The sequence below is a fragment of the Erinaceus europaeus genome, chromosome 1 (assembly GCF_950295315.1).
Source record: "Erinaceus europaeus chromosome 1, mEriEur2.1, whole genome shotgun sequence".
Taxonomy (NCBI): Eukaryota; Metazoa; Chordata; class Mammalia; order Eulipotyphla; family Erinaceidae; genus Erinaceus; species Erinaceus europaeus.
Window position 1 is genome coordinate 11,293,354 of NC_080162.1, and position 6,000 is coordinate 11,299,353.

The 6,000-nt window shown below is 49.6% G+C and overlaps 1 protein-coding gene across 4 annotated transcripts in view; it reads right to left on the reverse strand.

Moving 5' to 3' along the window:
* SLC16A9 (solute carrier family 16 member 9) overlaps window positions 1-2,792 on the reverse strand; it is a 70,697-nt gene extending 67,905 nt beyond the window's left edge. For all 4 annotated transcript variants that reach the window (XM_060190943.1, XM_060190940.1, XM_060190933.1 and 1 more), the window contains exon 1: window positions 2,532-2,792. The gene's annotated coding sequence lies outside the window, so the exon portion shown is untranslated. The remainder of the gene's footprint in view (window positions 1-2,531) is intronic.
* Between the last annotated feature and the right edge of the window lie 3,208 nt (window positions 2,793-6,000).

Here is a 6,000-nt window from a genome sequence, read left to right on the forward strand (position 1 = left end):
TAGAATTTATAAACTGTTCAGACTTTGCAAAGATCTGAAAACATCCGGCGGAGATTAGACAGAATAAAATAGAGGTGATAGGAGGGTCAGGCACTTGGCTACAGACTGGCATCAGCACCTTCCTCTGCTCCCTTCACTCTCATCATTCTAGTAATGCAGGAAGTCTCTTATCTTTACTCTGGCCCACAAAGCTTGACTCCAGTAGTGCTCTAGTGAAAAAATCCTACAGTGATGTTATCTGTCTAACTGCTGTATTCTTTTGCTTATGTGTGTATGCTTTTCATTATTTGTACATGGTCTATAGAGTTCAATCTGTTGTCTGAATACACGCGGTAGTGTTTTGTGCACAAACTCGTATATCCACTATATGACTTTCAGAACAAAAATCAAGCCACATGAATACACAGAATATGGAAATGCAGTGTCCAGTGCGTGGGAGTGGGGTGGGGGTATGATGCAGTAAGAGTATTTAAAATTGCCGATTTTCCAGATAACCTGCAAATTCTGGTCTCTGTACTAAATACTGTCACATTCACTAATATGATTCTCAGTTCACGTGACAGCTCTTCTCAATAAAGTTAAGAGCTTCTTCTGACGGGTCCTTAAAAATACAAGATCACATACAAGGGTTTTTTTTTGTTTGTTTGTTTGTTTGTTTGTTTTCCTCCTCTAGGGTTATTGCTGGGCTCGGTGCCTGCACCATGAATCCACCGCTCCTGGAGGCCATTTTTTTCCCCCTTTTGTTGCCCTTGTTGTAGCTTCGTTGCGGTTATTATTATTGCCCTTGTTGACGCAATTCGTTGTTGCATAGGACAGAGAGAAATGGAGAGAGGAGGGGAAGACAGAGAAAGAGGGGAGAGAAAGATAGACACCTGCAGACCTGCTTCACCGCCTGTGAAGCGACTCCCCTGCAGGTGGGGAGCCGGGGGCTCCAACCGGGATCCTTATGCTGGTCCCTGCACTTTGCGCCACATGCGCTTAACCCACTGCGCCACCGCCCAACCCCCCACATACAAGTTTGGAAGTGTAGTAAAGCATTGGGAAACCTAGGTTTGTAGGGGAGAGTGTTTTGCAGAGAAGTTTGATGTGGAGATGAGAACTTGTACCCAGGTGTCATGACTGCTCTGTAAATCACTAACCACCCCATGCAAATTAGTTAAAAAAAAAAAACATTCAAAATCAAATGAAGAAAGAAAGTGTGATTATTGAATATGTAAGTTTGATCAGAATGGTGGCTCCTACAACCCATCCCTGTTATTTGCACTGCATGCTCCTCAAAACAAACAATAACTGAGTAATGACCTGTCTGCTAGTCCTTTCATTTCAGATCCACTCTGGCTTCCTCAGTCCCCTGAACCAAGCAGAACCATTTCTCAAAGGTGAATCCAACTCAGATCTAAGGATATTAGCACACATGGAATGAGCAGAATGTGCTAAAACTGGGACTACTATGGGGCAGGGGGTCCACCTGCAATCTGATCTGATATCCCAAATAATCAAGCATTTTTTTTCTTTAAAATACACCTAAACTAACCATACCCTAGGAAACAGATCAATAAACTTGCTATAGTGTATACTTAATATGTGAATAATAACTAAGATATTTATTGGAACTGCGATCTAAACTTCCAGGATAAGTTGACTTGCACTGAATAGGTCTGGCATTCCAAGAAAAAAACAGTGATTTTTTTTTTTTTGATGACCAACTGTTTAAATAATAATCACCTGTCCCCAAAAGCCTCTGTGTGCTGCTGACTGCAGAATGGGTCTTAGGGGAGAGCCAAAGATGAGAATTTAAAGCATTAAGTCCTTCCTAGTTCCAGTTTGGTACCTCTGCAAGGAAGAAGCAAAGGCTGGGGAACTGAGGTGGCCAGGGGTGAACTGGGTGGTGCTGAACTTGGATAGATCAAGCAGAATCCGCCCTCCCTTGCAGGCGCCCCCCCCCCCCGCCCCCGCACAGCAGCAGCCCTGAAGCCCCGACCCCAACCCTCTTGGGGGGCACCTGCGTACAGCAATTTCCAATTGTGGCATTTGGACACCTCGATAATTCCTGAGAAAAAGGAACGCATCTGGGTCTCCCTTCCACAAACACCTTCTGCTGGGTCACCAAAGTAATCCCCAAAGCTGGGTTTTTGTTTGTTAGTTTGTTTGTTTGTTTTTTGGGTTTGTTTGTTGTTGTTTTTTTTTTGGTGGGGGAGATGCCTCGGGCAAATATTCACCCCCACCCTCCTTGTGGGAACCCTGTCCACCCTTCCAAGACCCTGCCAATTTCTCTCTCTCTCTCTTTCTCTCTCTCTCCTCCATGCAAAATACCACCTTCCGATTATTTATTCCTGGGAGGGAGGGAACTTGCCCACCGCAGAGAATCGCCCCCCATCCAAACGGGGGTGTCCACACGAAGCTTGGGGGCCAGCGCACCCACTCCCCCGGACGCAGCGGAAACCAGAAGCCGCTTCCCGGGAGCTGGGCGGCGGGTGACAGCGCGGTGGTCGCCGCCCTCCGGACCCTCCCTGCCAGCGCCCGAGCTTTACCTGGGTCGCCGGCCTCGGAGCGGGGCTCCCGGGCGCTGCGCAGGGCGGGCGGGCGGGCAGGCCGGCCAGGTGGAGCGGTGGGGACGGCGGCCGCCGATCTGCCCTGCGGCCCGGGCCGGCCGGGCGGCTATTTATCCCGGGCCGGCCTCGCGGGAGGATTGGGCAGCCGGTCCCGCTACGCGCCCCGCAGCCGCCGCCCTCTGGCCCCGCCGTGCCCTGCGGCGCCCGCGGCCACGTGGAGCGCTGGGCCCCCTCCCCTCCTCTCCCCTCCCCTGCCCTCCTCCGCCCCCACGCCCGCGGCACACGCCCCCTCCCTTCCTTCCTTCCCCCTTTCTCTCCTCTCGGCCGGCTCTAGGGCCAGTCTGAACCGGTTGTGACTGCGCGGAGCGGGAGGGGCGAGGGGAGGAGATGGAGGCGGAAAAGCGGGCGGTAGGGGCGCTGCGCCTTTTCTCGCAGCTCCGCGCCGGGCCGGGCCGGGTCGGAGTCGGTGCAGCGCGGGGAGCGCAGTGCGGAGGCCGCGGGCGGGCTCCGGACGGGCAGGAGATCGGGCGGGCTCCGGGCGGGCTGCGGGCTCTGGGCGGGCGGGGAGGTCGGGCTGGCTCCGGGCGGGCGGGCGGGCGGGCAAGAGATCGGGCGGACCCCGGGCGCGCACTCCCGCATCCCCGCCGGCCGCCCATCGCCTGATGCGCGCCCCGCTGCCGGTGCGCCCTGGTCTCCCAAGCTCCCGGGGCAGCCCGGCGCCCCTCTGGCCCAGGAGCTGTGTGCCCAGCTGGCAAGCCTCCTCGGACACACAGTCACCAGAACTTTGTGCAGTCGGAGCTCGTGGGTAGTGAGGAGAGAGGATGCCGAGTGCTGGCCATGTTCCTCTTCACGCTGCACACCGCGGCTGGCGGAGAGGCAGGCAGGTGCAGCGCTCTGATAATAAATACACTGCTGTGTTTGGTTGCAAGGTTAATAGGCACGAGCACTGAGAGGGACGTGTGCACCCCCCCCCCCAACACACACACACACACAAAGTCTCTGCTGCAAAGGGGGAGATAGCATAATGGTTATGCACAGACATTCTCATGCCTGAGACTTCAAAGTCCCAGGTTCGGTCCCCTGCACCACCATAAGCCAGAGTTGAGCAATGCGCTGGTAAAAATGATAACAGTAAATCATAAAACAGACACAACAGAAAGTCTCTGCAGTAGGCTGGGGGGCAATCCGTGCATTCCACCTAAGATGACAGGAACTTTTGGTGTCCAAGTGTGTAGAGGGTACATAGTGCTTCTCAAAAAGAACACCATACCTTCTATAAGCTTCTCAAAAGACTCCCACCACCATATGTCTGTTTCTTATCTTGACTTAGACCACCACCTCCATATATATTAGAAAGAGTTGCAATCTGAAGACAAGATTAAGCTGCCCAGGTTTCTGGGCAGTGATTTCCTTATCTATGAAATAAGAATATAGTGCCATAGGCTTTATCTTCATCACCCAACCAGTGAGAGCTGAGCATGTAATGAAAGGTACGCAACCTGGCCACACTTAGCATGGTTTCCTACAGATACTGTGATGGATAACCCTCCCTCCCTGTCCTCCATTATTATTCAGTTCTACCCTAAAATGTACTGACTTTCAGGTTATAAGAGAAAGAATGGCCAATGCTAGCTGAAAGTATTTTGTTTATAAATTTTTTTAAAAAGGTGGTATCAGAGAACTGTGACCCAGGTCAAAATCCCAGTAATGGGAGTCGGGCGATGTATCATAGTGGGTTAAGCGCACATGGCGCAAAGTGCAAGGACCGGCATAAGGATCTGGGTTCGAGCCCAGACTCCCCACCTGCAGGGGAGTTGCTTCACAAGCAGTGAAGTGGGTCTGCCGGTGTCTGTCTTTCTCTCCCCCTCTGTCTTCCCCTCCTCTCTCCATTTCTCTCTGTCCTATCCTTGACGACATCAATAACAACAACAATAGCTACAGCAAGAAAACAAGGGCAACAAAAGGGAATAAATAAATGAATAAATAAATAAAATCCCAGCAACACAGACAAGTGCCATGGCTCCAGGAGCAAGCATCTCTGGTGCTGTGGGGAGTGTGTGTGTGTGTTTCTGTGTATGTCTCTGTCTGCATCTGTCCAAATGAAAAAGAGAAAAAAGACGGGACGAGGGTGGGGGGTGACCTAGAAACCATTTCTAAGAGTAAATTTGTCAAAGTGATACCATCAGCATCATCAAGATTTTATTTCTGAGGAGAGAAAATATAGTAGGAGAGATCTTTGAATTCTTTAATTTTTAGATTTGTCTCCCCCCTTCTCTTTTTTAAGTTGAGGAAATAAGGTTTATAAGACTATGCTTGTCTCAAGGATACAAATTCACATTTCCCCTAAACTTGTGGTGGTAAACCTCAGGGGCCAAAGTTGTATCTCCTTTCCCTGTAGGGCACTGGACTTCCTTCTTCCTTTAAGCTCCTTCCCCCTAAGGAACCTCCAGCCAGAGGATACCCAAGGGCATGTTTATGTTTCCCCTGTCTTTTCCATTGCTTGATATATATATATATATATATATATATATATATATATATATATATAATCTTTATTTGTTGGGTAAAGACAGTCAAAAATTGAGAGGGAAGGGCAGTGAAAGAGAGGGAGAGAGACAGAGAGACACTTGCAACACTGCTTCACCACTCATAAAGCCTTCCCCCTGCAGGTGAGGACCAGGGGCTTGAACCTGGGTCCTGCACACTGTAACATGTGCGCTCAACCAGGTGCACCACCACCTGGCCCCCATTGCTTTATTTTTAAAATCCCATATGTGAGAGAGGTCATTTGGCATTTGGCTTATTTCACTTAGCATAATGTTTTCCAGTTCCATCCATGTTATAGGAAAAGATTTCATCTTTTCTCCAAGCTGAATAGTATTCCACAGTGTATTTATACTGCAACTTCCTCTTTTCTCTTAGAGACAGAGAGAGAAATCGAGAGGAAAGGGAGGTATGGGGGGGGGTTTGACCATGTACTGTAACATGTGCACTCTACCAGGTGAGCTGATGTGGAAACCCTGTCCTGCAGGTGCTTCCTTATCCACTTTGCCGTCATCAGACGCTTGGGTCATTTCCGAACTTGGCTACTGTAAATAATGCAGCATGAAAATAGATATGCATTTATCTTTTCAGATTCATCATATTGTGTTCTTTGAATGTATATCCATGAGAGAAATTGCTGGATCATATAACGGATCAGTTTTAATTTTTTTTTTTTTTTGCCTCCAGGGTTATGGTTGGGGCTTGGTGCCTGCACTACAAATCCACTGCTCCTGGAGGCTATTTTTTCCTTTTTGTTGCCCTTGTTGTTTTATTGTTTTTGTAGTTATCATTGTTGTTATAGATGCCGTTGTTGTGGCATAGGACAGAGAGAAATCAAGAGGGGGAGACAGAGAGGGGGAGAGAAAGACAGATACCTTCAGACTTGTCTCACTGCCTGTGAAGC